The sequence below is a fragment of the Athene cunicularia genome, assembly GCF_003259725.1.
Source record: "Athene cunicularia isolate RWA chromosome 2 unlocalized genomic scaffold, athCun1 chr2_part1, whole genome shotgun sequence".
In the NCBI taxonomy this organism is placed as follows: domain Eukaryota; kingdom Metazoa; phylum Chordata; class Aves; order Strigiformes; family Strigidae; genus Athene; species Athene cunicularia.
The window spans coordinates 82,583,360-82,598,785 of NW_020799095.1; the positions used below are offsets into that span (position 1 = coordinate 82,583,360).

General features: G+C 43.1%; 1 long non-coding RNA gene across 1 annotated transcript; it reads right to left on the reverse strand.

The window, feature by feature from the left end:
- Window positions 1-1,027: 1,027 nt before the first annotated feature.
- LOC113477403 lies at window positions 1,028-10,125 on the reverse strand. The gene is made up of 4 exons (XR_003397894.1): window positions 10,052-10,125; window positions 5,307-7,176; window positions 4,171-4,980; window positions 1,028-2,286 (listed from the first exon to the last, which is right to left on the reverse strand). It is a non-coding gene; the product is annotated as an uncharacterized LOC113477403 (long non-coding RNA).
- Window positions 10,126-15,426: the final 5,301 nt, after the last annotated feature.

Sequence of the window (15,426 nt, forward strand, 5' to 3'; positions counted from 1 at the left end):
AAGCTAGGACCCTGTGCTATGGCATCACTGAATGAAGCTTAAATGCCTTGCTTCTTAAAATACATTAGCCGCTTGTCCAGCCCTCGGCCTCCAGCAGAGTTTCCTCCTGAAGGCCAGTCTGGCATCTGCCTTCAGTCACCAGGAGCTCCCTAATCCCATTTTTGAAAAAAATCCACTACTCTGTTGATATGTGCAGGCGCACCCCCAATTTGACATGATTTTCAGATAAAGCACAGGAATAGGTGCTCAGTCAGCCTCCCCACCCCAAATAAGATGCAGAGCATTTGTGCAGACAGGGGAAACCCAGCTCTCAGGCCACTTAATCTCCAGAGAGGACCCACAGTTTACAGAGGGACTCTGGAGCATCTGTCTCCTCTCAGCCAGCTGCAACCAAGAGCAACTCCTGCCCAGCTGCACCTTGATTTCAAAGCAGATGTTATTATAATAAGAAATCCACCACAATTGATTTTGTGTCAGGACTGGAGGTACAGCAGGAGGGTGGTTTGCTCTGCTTTGCTTTTTTTCCTAACAGACTCAGTATCTAAAATGATCTGCAAGTGGCAATTATAATGACAATGTACATAGAGAATAATAATGCATACCATTTTCTATGCCCAGTGCTGAGACATGAACTGAGAATGCAGCTGCATTTGCCTCAAATTTATATTGGTTTCAACTTCCTCTTGACTCTTACTCTGATGCAGCTTGTGAAAACTCATAGCCAAGCACATGAGTTGATGCTCAGAAAGTTGGGATAGAATCTGGGAAAGGTGATAGTGTGCAGTTGAGAGATCTGGCAGAATGGGGAAATAGGGAAAAAAAGAAAAAAAAAAAAGGGGGGGGGAAGAATGGCTACAAAAGAAAAACTTCCTCATTAAGTAGCCACCAAACACAGCAAAAAGAAAACAATCAAATGTGAGAAGGGATTTGTGGAGAGTTCAAAGTTTTAAAAAATTCACCGAGAAGAAAATCACTCTGATTTTATAAGGTGAGAGTGAGACAGGGATTACTCTTCACCTAACCTGGAAAAGTGGTAGGCAAAACACTTCCAGTTTCATCTAAAAATGAATTTTATGCCCCATTTACATTTTCATTATTTATGGAGTTTTTCTGATAAACCCTCCTGCTGGGAAGGAGATGACCACAGTTCCACATCTGTTTACCTTTGTTTACAGCTGGGAACACAGCCATGGATTTGTTCTGCATCATCGAGAAGGCAGACTGATTTGATTACTGCTTTCTAACATACGAAAAGGTTGTTGCTAAGAGTCTCACTTAGGAGAGAAATGACAGAAAGCTGGTTTTAGCAAGTTACGGGAAAGGTGGGGATGAGAAAGCTAAAGGCCAAGATGACACCCTCTGGTCTCCAGAATCCCACCACTGAGCTTGGTCAGCCAAGGTGAGACCAGGGCCCTGTTGCTCTGAGCAAGACTCCAGGTCCCATCACTGCAAAAATGTTTGCCCTGATTTCAGCAGAGACAATACCTGCATACATCACTCCACTCTCTCTGTGGTGCCTGTGGGGATGATTCAGGGGTATGGAGGCAGGTGAGGTATATCTGAAAAAGCTATGGGCAAGACTCTCCAGCACAGAGTCCCCTTCAGACCTGGCGCAGGCAGGTGTAGGCAACCTCTGACGGGAGGCCTTTCAGCTTGTCCTTGTCCTTAAATACAACTCTCTTCTCTAAATTATTCAGTCATGTCCTTGTTCACTCAGGCCAGCTTCTGTCATCCCAATTTGTGTGAGGTGGTTTCTGTTCCTGAAGGAAGCCCAGCGGCACACTCAGGAATGACCCCAAACCAGAGCTGTGAAATTACACTGGGATTTCTTTAGCTTTAAGAAAAGTATATGGGCTTTCCTAAAATGTCTGGGAAACAATGCAGCCTTTCCAGTGAAGGTTTATTTGAATAATCAGGAGAGAGAAGAGAAATTTTAAACACTCTCAGTTCAGCTATCATCTGCTACACTCTTACACTGCCAGGACAAGCAGTAGATCAAAACCTGCTAGAGGATTTCTGACAAACTGACAGGACTTTTCATAAAAGCTCCTGATTACACTGAGGAGCAAAGGCACTGATCCGCATCTCACAGCTGGGGTTGACTGATTCTGCTCTGCTCCCTCTCCTCCTTGACCTACCAACCTTCCACTCAGCTGTGGTTTTACTGCAGACCCCTGTGAAGGTCATGCATGTAATAGCAACTTACCTGAGGGTGAAATGATGCACCGGGAAAGGGCAGGTTACCACCAGACTGGAGAGATTCAGAAACATCAAAGCTTGGTTCAGCTGTAATGGCATTTTTTTCTGATGACCAGGTGGCTATGGCTAATTTGTTTTACTTTTGTTTATCTTTGCACAATACGAGACTAATTTTATGTAGATCACAGTAGCAAGCAGTTTTTCCATAAAGAATGGGATATTTACAACTCAAACATAATGATGCACTAGAGAAGACAGAGGCCTTGAGAGATGGAGACACAGGAGGTGATGCAGAGGAGCGCAGACATGGGGTGTTAACGTGAGGGGCACAGGCTGGCCCTGGAGACCCCACAGCTATAAAACAACTCACCAATGGTGGGTTAAAGAAGTGGAGATCTGGAGCTGGACAAAACTGATTCTAGGGTTAAGGAAGAGAACAAAGGCACAGTATCTAACATACATAAAAGGCAGCATAAATAGTAAATGTCAATGTAAGGTGGAGCTGCAGACTGAGAAAAGAGCAAGGTCCAAAAGGGTATTAGAGTCAAATGGCAAATCAGGTTTTGGGGAGAGAAAGAAGGAAGGAAAGAGGAGTGAGGAAGAAGAAACCATCAACACCATGTTCCTCCCAGTGAAGGGCTCCAGATGCCAATGAGTGTCCCTGACACCCCTCCACCATGACCAGACTGGAGCTATCAACAGTGGGCTCAGAGGGCAGTCGAAAACTAAGCATAACACCAAGAAAAAGGTGTAGAAATTAAGAAGGTATATAAATAAAAACTTTAACCATATTATTGTTATTATTAATGCTTTGTCTGTATAGAAGTATTCCTTCTTTTTCTGTAAACAGATCAGCACTAATAATAATTCTTGCATTAGACTGTTCAGTTTTCAGTTGCCTTTATCTATGAAGTGTGATTGATTTTCATCCACAAAAATGGTTTGAGTGTAACAAGAGGGAGAGAGAATCACATCCTAGATGGTCCTCACAGGATTGGAAGGTAGCTGAGAAAGACAGCCCTGCCAAGCCCAAACACCAAAAACATCCTGCACAGCACTTCACTGGCAGCTTGAGCTTTAGAAAGCTATAGTGTGAAGAGTGAAAGAGAAACAAGCAAAAAGAAGTCTTGCATTCAGAGTAACAGCTGCAGCGATTACAGTAGAAGCGTACCTGTGGGCATGCCTTGGCACCACGTAACTAGCGCCAGGCAAACCATGTTTTGTTTCTTTCATGATTTACATAATCAAAACTTGGTGTCCAAATGCTATGTAAGTTAAAAACATTGAAACTTTTCTGGAAAAAAATTAATGTCTTCAAACATTGAAAAATTCTCAAATTTTGCCAAGTCTGACCCAAATTCACAAGGCAGCTTTGGCTGAACTGAGCCAAAAAGTTGAAAAGAAATACTGAAAAAAACTCAAATTTTAGCCAAAGCCAAGGATAAGACAACTGTTGTGATATCAGGCAAGAGTTTAAAAATCTACAGGGCTTTGTCTGGAGATTTGGAATTGAGAGGGGAGTTGTTGGGGCTTTTTTGTTTGTTCAGAGAAAGTGAACTTTTTTTAAAAAAAGAAAAAAACAGCTAGGTGATGAATTGCTCATGAGTTTCTCTAGGACATTTACTATCCTAGAGTCTTACACAGGCTGCTCTGAACACTAAATGTCTACATGAATTCAAGGGGAGAATGGATGAAAAATCATTATTAAATACACAGAATTAAATACATGGTCTAATACATACATTATGAAAGACACAGCAAACATATCTGGCCCTACAACAAAAAAGGTTGGAGAGTTTTGGGTAGAAAATACCACATATACTTGTCCTTCACCATTGCCTAGTGATCCACCTGAGGCCATTGTCAGAGGTCATGGCAGGAGATGGGGCTCCTTGCACCTTTGGCCTGACCCAGGACATCGACCCTTACATTGTATGCAACATCTTGAGCAGATTGGAAAGAATTGTTTACCTTATCTCACTGAGATGAGGGGCGAGAAGTATGGTCAGACAACAAATCTGTGGTAAACTCGGATTACAAATGTCCTGTCCAAAGCCTACCCAAGGACCCAGGTTATCCATCCTCTCTCCGTGGAGCACACAAATGCCAGGAAAGGACAGTTTCCAGAAACACGCATCTCAGGAGGCACCGAAATCTGTAATGAGAGTGAGCCAAGCATCACTCTTAGAGCAATCCCACTGCAGTTTGTTTGCTCAAAGGTATTTACCGCCAGCCCCACGTCTTTGCACACCAGTTGCTGCTGCTCCTTCAGGCAGCTAGTCACTTGTCTGCTCTCCAAATACTATTTATTACTGACTCGTTCCCAAGGTGATTCAATTAAGAAGTCAGAGAAGCAGCCACATTGCTCACAAGGCAGTAAAGAATTTTTTTTACGGTATAGTTTGCCATGTGTTCTTCTCTCCTGTATGTAAAGGGAATAATAGGATGCAGTAAACTGCACTAGACAATAAACATCTGTTACAATTATTTAAATGCCTCAGACTGACTTCATTGTTTAATTGCCTGCAAAGAAAGCCATTTAATGCCCTTATATATTTTTTCCACTGCCAGAAACACTATCCTTTAAACATAAGATACAACATTTTAAAACACAAACATTTCTTACGATCCTGCATTATAACTGCCATGCTGTAAAATATATCCTGGTTTCAGGGTTCCTGTATTCAGCATCACTCCCTCCTACAGATGCACACAACTCCACGGCCTTGAAAAGTACAGTAGTGTGGTGGTCAGCACTGCTTTCTCATCATACCTTTTTCCCTGAAAGAGAAAGAAAGAGAAATCACATATCACTGTAAAAAATCCCCACAGCTGGTCAAAGGCAATGCATACAGAAAAAACTACACAAAATAAACAAAAACCCTAATTCAAGTGGGATTAAATGGAAGAATCCAGGAGTGTTTGAGGCAAAGGAAAAAAACAACGAAAAAGCCCCAACGCCATCGCTCGGTGCTGACTTGCTAGGTTTAATGCTCAACAAACATGCTTCAGTGAAATCCCTGGGTATCACGGAGGCTTCAAAAGCTGGGAAGAGAGCAGGGATGGCAACCAATGCATCAGCTATGATGCTGCCAGCTGTCATTTACATTGCAGCCTGCTTGAGGAGCTGTGCAGGTCCAAGGGCAGGGAGGGGTCCCTCAAAAGCCAGGTCACAGGTGTTCGATAAACCTGCGGCAAACCCATGACACTGGCCCATGTGTGTTGTCCTAGAGAGCACAGAGGTGACAACAAGAAAAATGGGGGTAGAGAGGAGATGAGTGTTAAGAAGAGAAAGGCATGATTCTGTTTAGTCAGCCACGACTGTTTTAAAGTAAGATGTATGTTTTTAATGAGATCTTAAGCTCATGTTATGGAAGTTATTACCATGCCATTACATACACAACTCCATCTGAAAAGCTACCTATTAAAGCAGAAACCCAGTGACTAAGAAATATCAGAGCTAAAACCACCCACACAGCTTCCTTACTTCAGCTTCAAGTTAAAATACAGCCTTTATTTACATGATCGTAGACTGTATTTTTATACAAAATCCCTATCTTCCTCAGTGAGTGGCTAAATATTTCTATTTATTTTTACCCTGCTATTATAATATGCATCCCTTTATCCTTATTTACTTCACATCACCCAAATTGTGCTCAGACAAAACTGGTGTTTTCCTCCCAGCTGTTCTTACTGCAGCATCTTATACTCCACAAACACCAAGGATTCCTTACAGTTCGGTTAGAATACCTGGGAAAAACTTTTCTCATTTTACCAACAGAGGACCAAGAGATGGAGAAACTTAAGTATAGGACTATAAAAAGCATCTGAAAATTTGGAATAACAAGGCTGAGACTCTCATTTTCAGGAGTACTGAGCTTTCTTATAGCTCATCATCTAAAGCTCCCACCAACTGCCTCTGCAGTTAGCTCCTCTAAAAAAACGTCCTGTCTGTCTTGCCTTGGACATGCAGAAAGAGAGAAGCATGCACTTTGTGGTCAACTTTTCAGCTTGAGGGATAGAAACCAAGTTTGTGGCTGAGCAAGATGCAGAACCTAGTTCTCCACAAAGGCGTCAAGCCTCCCTTCTGAGACTGTTTTATGACTTTCTGCAGTATCCTGCCTCATTCATTATGCATTTCCAGACTATTCCAGCAAGCAAAGCCAAAGTCCTCCAGACAACAAACGGCTTCACTACAGACTCCTGCTCCATTTCATTAGTTTCTTCTGCTGTTCTCTTGGGCACCTACTGAGGCAACCATCTGCAGAAAAAATAACAGAACACAATATTTTAATTAAAGTCTACATTACTGTGCATACACAGAACCAAGTTACTGATATATTATATTGCTCTGTCTTAACTCCTGGGAGTTAGTATTTGAGCCCCAAGCATTCTTCCCATCCTTGTTTGTGCACAGGTAGGAGGACATCCTCAGGTTTCTAAAAAGACAGAAAACCAGGGGAAACATATTGGCACATGCACGACCCCTCAGCCTGCACAAAGCTGCTTTGCACAGAACGGATTTTAAATAGAAGTTAAGGTGGTACCTCTGCCACTTGACAGTGAGTGTATTACATGGTGTATAGTTAGAAGAAAATCATCCATACACAGATGTTGGCAGTGGATTTCAGATGCATTTTGTCAAGCATAAGAGTCCAGGCAATAAATGCTCCCATGTTCAGGGAATAAAGTATATACTTATGTACATGTGTAAAAGTATGGAAATATATGCAACAATAATTTTTGAGTGCATTCAAAAACTGCAATGGTGGGTAGCACAGCTGTATCTTAAATTACTAAATGAGCAACCACACAGCCCTGGGACTGCTGTGACCTTCTCCCCAGGTTCAGCACTGTTGTAACTCTCACTGTTGTTCACATACATGGCTCCAATCCCTGCAGAAGACCTATTCTTCAGCCATCAACCTGCTGGCTTGGTTTCTCTATTGTGAACACTTTATGGGAGAGGGGTGTTATCTGGAATACGCAGAGGGAAAAACTGATGAAAAAAATTCTCCTGCTTTGATTGACTTTTCTAACAACTTTTAACCCTGAATAAATTAACCAGAAAACAAACAAACCAACCAATTCAGAATTTTTGTAAAAGAAAAAAAACCAACTAAATACCCAAACTGTTCTATGAGCAGCAGAACTAATGGAACTTTCTTTGCCATGGATTTGTGACATGTCCCATAAACTTTCTTCTCCTCCTAGGTGCAATAACTCCTACTGCCTACTCTCATTTGCCTTTGATAGCACCAAGAAAGGGAAACATCTGTGGCAGTCAATTTGAAAACACCTGTAAGCAGGTCGGCCAGCAAACACACACACTGAGACATTGCCCATTGCCGACAAAGAGATTCAGTAAGACCTGACACCTTGTCTTTTTCTCATTGGCTGCCTCTAGACTATCAACAGGGACTTTGTTTTTTGGACACTTGTATGTCCCTTTCAAATGAGTTTGAAACCAGCCAACAGAAAGAACAGTTGGTCAGTGACATGTATCACATCAGTTTTTGGAGAACTGTCCAGCCAAGTTCCCAGAACCATTTCTTCAGTTCAACACTGTATGTGGGTAACCACATGGCTTAGTTGGGGAGGTGATGATACTGCAATTATTAATGTCATATAAAATTAATAAACTCAGGTTAATTCTCTTGTCTTCCCAACTATAAGCTTATCTCAGCACAACATCCTTGAAAATGAAAACCCATAATGCTGGTTTTGTGCTGTAATTGGAACTCATATTTATGACAACAGACATTTTTCAGCAAGGCGTTCCTCAAACATTTTGGATGGACTTGGCATGAGGCCTTTTATGAGCCCCACTTGGCACGAGCCCCACATTTAAATATGCACAAAGGACACAGCATTGCTGTCTAGTCTGAATGCCTCTGCATCTCTCCTAGGCATCAGGAGTTGCTTCTTTGCTTAATGGACCTCATGGGTTTTATCCCATCCTTAAGAAGTCTCGGGCTTTCAAGAGGAACAGACTAAAACAGTTTCCCTGTGCATTGCAGGACTTTGGCAGCCATGCAAAAACCATAATCAGAGCTTGTCTGTTGGTGCAATCAATACCCCAAAAGCACATATTAGAGACAGATTCAAATAAGAGGGAAAATAACTGGTCAACCAAAGCAAACTCTGTGAAAGATACTGCTTTCAAAAATGCAGAGGAATTACTGCTGTGCTACCCATCTGGTAGAAACGATGAATCAATAGATATTCAATTTGCCCTGAAAAAGGAAAGAGAAAGGTTTCCAACATGAACGTGTCTATTATTTCATCAGCTATTTTGTTTGCACATTTCAGATGGAAACTTGGCCAGATCAGTCTGGGAGCTCTGAGTACTGTCAGTTTTGTTAGAGTGCATTTAGGCACCAAAAAAAAAAAAAAAAAGCAGGATCCTAGTCAGCTAATTAAATCAGGTTGCCATGTTTGGAATAGCTACAGCCCCCAAAATGAGCAAAACCTCATTCAGACAGACAGAAGCTCTAGACCAAATGTTGTTTTTCTTTCCCATCTGTTAAAAATAAAACCTGCAGAATGGCATGCCAGTTTATCAAAGTCCATCCCACTGGAATATTAATCAGTGCATTGTATTTGATATTTATCTGCCTATAAACATTGCTTAACATTTTGCCTGTCTTTGTGCATTTTCTGCTGTTGGAAGAACTCTGACTCTGCAGTCTCATCATCTTCTTGCAAAAATTATCTTTGCTACTACTAAACAAACACAGAGCTTTATAGCTTTTAAGCAGTGTAATCTCTGTTCCTAGATGGAATACAGTTGAGGTTTCATGGATGTGGTTAAACTGACCGTGAAGAGAGTGAAAGAAGGGTAATAGCAAAAGAAAGCAAGCCACTTCACTGGGAGAAAAAACAGAGCAGGGTGCACCCTGCTGGAAGGCAAAAGAAATGGGAAACCAGGAAGGATGTGGAGAAGGAAAATATGGAGCATTTAGGGAAATGGACTTTATTCATGGAGCAGTAGCAGAAGACAGATGAGGAGAAAAGCTAAAGAGTGCTAACACACAGAGGTGGAAGTGAGCTTGAATTTTTTGTAGCAGCAGGGATCTTTGATAGTGCTAGAGGTGGGTAAAACATTGAACGAAGGCCAGCTACACAAGAAACACAGCAGTTGAGTCAATCCAAGCTGAAACAATTGATGGTGTGAGCAGCACAGGGGTCAGAGAGAGACAGGCTGCAGAAACTTGGGAAGAAAAGCAAAACATCTCAGTGAAGTTCAGTGGTGGGTGTAAAATGAGGAACCATTTATGTTCAGCATGACTGAAGCCTCATCAAAGGGAGAGCAGTAGATTTATCAGCGGCCATGGGTAGATATGTCAGAGAAATGTGGAGACACCACACTATTCCATGTTGAGCCTGCTTCATCGAGTCCTGCTGGAGGTGAAAAGAAATAGTGGGAGAGGACAGAGTGGAGAGGGATCCAGGCCAGAGAGATGTCAATGTTTTGGCAGCACAGCTGAGACGGGATTTGTGCGGGATCCCCACCGGATCAGCAGTAACCCACAGAAAGCTGCTTTGCTTTGAAACAAAGCACCTCCATCTGAGGAGTCTGGCTTAATTGCCAGTTTTCCCACCTCATGATCACCTTCTCTAATGTCCTTTTAATTAATGTGCTCACAGTTGTATCAAGAGAGCAAACTACAGTTATGATAAGGACCAAATAGCCCATTTGTCTGCTTTGAACACCTCCAAAACCCATGCACTACAATTTCATATTTACACTATCGTACCATTCTGGGTCATATGCCACGCATAGACAGCTCATGAGGTAAAAGCAAACTAATGACCACTGCTGAATTTTAATGAGAGTCACTCGTCTTACCTGAGCTCTTATTTCTTCATCAGGCATGGACTGTCAAACACTCAAAGATGGCTTGAAGTTTGTCTTACACTTGTAAATATTCAATCACAAGCATAAGGTTCCCTACACTTCCTCATCATGCTCCTAAAACATTCATCATATGAATTAGTTTAAAGAGACGTCTGGGTCAGAAATTCAATTAGAAGGAATAAAGAGGCATGAAGTCAATTCCAAAAAAACCCAACCCAAACAACCACAACCTGGCAACAATGAAACAGGAAAAGGAATGTCATAGGATCAAACTTTTGGAAAGGTCTATGGTTCCTCAGTCACTGACAAATTTAGGAGGCTGATTTTTGTTGTAAATTCATAGGAACTTATCCCACTAGACCACAGTCTTCCTCAGTGACACCATTTACCATGCCCAGAGCAATGGTGCCCTTGCTTTGAAATCCACAGCAGCTGGTGGGGACCCACTCTTTCGGAGAGAGCTCATCTGCAGAGATGCATGCTGTGGAAACCCATTGCCAGCATGGCTGCTGCAGGTGCAGAAGCCTCCAGAAGCAACTTCTGAGGAGGGCTGTGAAAGGTACTTAAAGAAAGGCAATAGGTTGAAACAGAAGACTGCACCTCCTGTGCAAAATGCATGTGCTCTGCAAACCGAGGGAAGTGTTGAAGCTTTGGCGCATGTCACTGATCGGTGCTTTTGTCGTTGCCTAGTTAGATGTAAAGGTCCTACTCTGTGACTGGTGGGGATAGGAGACCCGCATCCGAAGGATAAGCAGGGCAGATGAGTCAGGCCCCCATGCTAAGCCTGTCTCTTCCTCACCTGTCTGGGGCAGGAGGGGAGGGAAGGAACTGCTGATCTTCACTGATGCACAACTAGGACCGTGTTAGTGCCTTGCTGCCTTAGGGTACTCACCTCCCTTCTCCACATCCCCAGGGAGGCATCAGAGTGCTACCGCTGTTGGCACAGTGTGCTACTGCACAGGAAAAATCTGAGCCCAGCACACTATCTTTGGCCAACAGGTACTCCCTGGAGGAGTTTGGGGTTTTTTATATATATAGAAAGTGTTGCACTAGAGACACGTGCAGGCAGACTAACTTCCCCAGGACTCAGCAGCGAGAGATACTCGTGGAGCTCACAGCCAACGCTGCTCAACCTGGAGCTCCCCCACTGCCCAGAGCCATGTGGGCACATGGGGCATCTGTCAGGGTCAAGTGGGTCTGCAGGTTCACCTCAGCCTCTGAACACTTCCTCATGTTACACCAGCCATCTTAGGAGTATCCTGCCATCTTCCAGGGCTGAAGCATCTCAGAGCTTCCCCAAGACAGTGGACCGAAACTCATTGTATTTCATCTGGGATTCCAAATACTGATAACACTGGTGCAGTGCTATGAAAACACTGAGACCCTTGACCCCCATTTTGGGTTGCATGGCCTTGAAGGCTCACCAATTTTAATAACACTTGAAAGAATCTGGCTGAGATTTTGCAAGTGATATGAGGCCAGGAACAGGGCAAGTTTCACTTGATTACCTCACAAATGACTTTTTGTCTCGAGTTTTTATATACACTGAGCAGGCACCACTGAACATCAGGAAAAAAGCTGTATTTCATATAGCAGTCTTTCCATTCCCATCAATAGCAACAAGAATGTATTTAAGAAGCCCACTTCAAACAAGCATAACTCAAGTTTCCTCTGACAAGAAAACCATCATGAAAGAAGTACCTTGTCCATAAAAGACAGGAGAAAAAGTCTGCAGGGATCTTCCTCCTCCCTACACTTCTACCCTTCCCAGAAGGAGGAAGGGACAAAGAGGTGTGAGTTTTCATAGCCAGATGGAAAGAAATTTGGTAAACCCCTGGGTTAGAGACCAGGGATGTTTGCCCAGCCCAGCCTAGTACCGTGCCAAAAGCAGAGCACCAGCAGTTTTAATAAAAAGCACTAGATGGGAGTAAAACATCAAGCAAAGTCTGCTTGAGGAGAAGCAGGAAGGTTTTCCCGGACAGGGAAAGTGAGCAGAAGGTGATGCTGTGAACATGTGTCTTATTCTGATGCAGCTCCAGAGGAGTCTAAGTTAACTTAAAATAAATGTGTCTGGAAGTGCTGTAATAGAATTTGGTGCATGGACAAATAAGAACAACTGTCCAACACAGAGTTGTTATCATTCGAGGGAAATAGAGGGGCTACTTCATAGACTAAATATTTTCTCTCCTTAGGTAAGTGCCTAGGTGATGTTGGGTGGTGCTGGTTCCCAAATGCAGGTGGTATCTATCATTTAGCTGGCAGTGGAAGTTGCTGCCCAGAGGTCACACACCTGAGCCAGAAGGCTAGAAACTCAGCAATATGGGGATTTCACAGATTTTGCTTTAAAAGAAGAAGCAGCGTTTACAAAGCAGAATGATGTTTACATGCTTGCAGAATATTAGCAGTGCAGCCTCCTCCTCCTCTAAGCCCATTACCGGGAGAGAGCAGTGCTTTCTCTACTTTTCAGAGAAGACTAAACGAGTTATATTTTCTAATGAATCCTCTCAATTCCCATTTGCGCAGAAGAGGATGAGCTCATCCCACAGATATGTAAATGGTGTTTGCAACACCCCCCCTCTCTCTTTCCCCTGGTGTTCAGGAGGATGCTCTATTTCCCCAGTGCAAGAAGCCATTCTGAGGATATGAGAATATGTCACATACCATACGCACCACTACATTCAAACTCATGCACCCAGGCTGAACACAGCAAGTGCTGGCAGGGAAATATTATTTCTGCTTTCTTTTCTTTTTCCTCCCTTAAAAAACAAACAAAAAAACCCACAATAACTTTAGGGCTGTTGGTATGACTTTAGAGTTGATGAGAAATATCCAGGATACAGACCTCTGACAAATAAATGCCCCAGATCACAGTAGTTTAGCACCTCTCTGCATGTAGGTGCTCTTGTCCAACCACTGGAGTCAATCAGGAGCAATATCCCACAACTTGTCGAAGCCCTGTGCAGTTCATCACCCAGGGAAATAAGGCAAAAGGTCCTGTGAGTATTTCAATTTCCTTACCCTTTTTCCTCACCAGTTAAGCACAGTCTCTTCCCTGGGTTGCAAAGCTAAGCAGGACCTCCCATTAACTCTCCAGATGGACACCCCTCTCCCACCAGTGAGAGGCTCCCAGGTCCCACCAGCAAGATGTGCAGCACTGTTCCCCCGCATTGGAAACAGTCAGCCCTACCACCATTTCCAGAGAGGAAGCACAACAGCATTGCATTCATGACTGGCCCGAGCTGGGTTGGGTATAAATGATCTCAGAGGGAAAGGAGAATCACCTCTCTGGCCCATTACCTGCCTTTCAGATCCTCATGGCAAAACCCAAGGCTATGATGGGCAGCATCTACAAAAACTGGACAGAAAAGCAGGTTGAGGAACAATGTTGTGACCCCACCATTTACCAAGCCCTGCACAGACCCAGACTAGGACCTCTTCCTGCCTTAGGAAGCCCTCAGCTTCAGGGGAGGTGAGGGGAGATGCCCGTCCATGGCCAAGTCAGGAAAAGGTTTTAGCAGGTATAAGTCAAGGCTCAACATCAGTGCCCTTATAGACAGTTTGGAGCCATTACACAATGTGGTCAGGATGGAAGAGGGAATCTCTTCATTGACAACAAAATGCTGCCCATCTGTTGGCAAAACAAAATACATGCCAAATTACACCCTCCAGAAAGGGCATAGCACAATGCTGCCTCCACACGCTCATCTCCAGGTGCCTGGAGCCATGTGGGTTCCAAGGTCTGTGCTCTGGGGCAATCAGTGCTGGTGAGAGTATCAAGGTTGTGGAGGATTACTCCTCCTTCCCTACCTGCTGCCTTCACTGCTGCTTGTTCCTCTCTCCCCCAGCATATTCCCACCTCTTTCTCTTTGCTGACATTTCTCTTTCCCTCTTGCACCTTGTCTCCTTCCCTGTAGTTTATCTTCTGTAACATCAGCCATGGGTTGACCTGATAGTGCCATCGTCCCTGGAGAGGGCACCATGCAACACGCCAGCACAGAAGTCCAGCAAATTACTAGATTACTTGCCTGCAGCTTGGAGCACTTAACAGTGCTGTCTCCCTCCTTGAAATAAAAGCAAACCCTGCTTCAAGTGAAAGCCAGCAGCTGCTTAACCAACAGTTCCTGCAGCATTTGGTAACAAAGACTACTTCCCACCCCAGCTGAAGGACAGCTTTGCTGCAAAGATTTTTGTACTCTCACAAGTAAGCAACAGGTACATCAAGCGGAGAGCAATCTGTCATTGAGAGGCAACACTGGACTAAGGGATAGGGGGCAGGGGGAATACATCAATAACTTACAGGAAAAAGAATTAAAAACATTGTAATTAAATAAACCTTCAACATCAAAATGACTATATCCAACAGAGACAATATGTTTTTATTAAATCAGGGCCAGCATTTCCCAAAGAGATGGACCAGTAGGTAATTCATTCTAAACAAATCCATTTGTTTACTCAAAGTCCAATTGTGTTCCACTAGTATTAAATATTTATTTAATTTCTCTGTGCATAAATGATGGGACATACTAGCACAAAACAGTGACACTAAAAGCGATATCCATTAACTGATGCTTTGCGAAGAGAGGGAGAATGCTACCATGTATCTTGCATTATCATATAATGTAGGAAATAGGGAGGAAATGGCCTTTTCAATTCTCCAAAGCATGCAATTTTACAATTCTCAGCAGTCTTATCTTGCACAGAGATTAAAGCTAAACAAATAAATTAAAGCACTGTAATCAATGAATGCATTCCTTTTTCCTGTTTGTGAAGAGAGGAGGGAGGCTGAGCTAACATCAGGCAGTCAGGTTAATGAATGTGTTCACTGGCCAGAATTACTAAATGAGTATTTGTGCACACACACATACACTGAGCTATTGATTACACGTAACCCTATTTGTAAAGAAAACCCCTCTGAATAGTTTGTAGTTCTGATTAGGCATTGGATCTGTGGTGCTAACTGTGAGGACTGTGATTACCGAGTTTATTGATTTAACTGCACCAGCATAAAAATCTCTCTGCTGCAGGATATTGAATGTGCATTACAGGTTAGCACTCATATCATTACATCAGGTCAGCTGAACACAGACAACATTGTCCTACCTGCGATCCTCCTGGATGACCCATCTTCATGGATCACTTGAGACCCTAGCTAAAACTACAAGAAGATTGGTCTCAGCTACAATATCAAACGTTGCAATAAAAAAAAAAAATTATAAAAAAAACCACAGGGAGAAAAGCTAATAGATGGAAATAGGGGTAAAACCCAGGCAAATGTCCTGGCTGAAGAGTTGCTAACATGTTTGTAAATAAATTATGTTTTGCAGCTTTAGCACCATTGCTTTGGATTCCTTGATAAACAAGGCGAA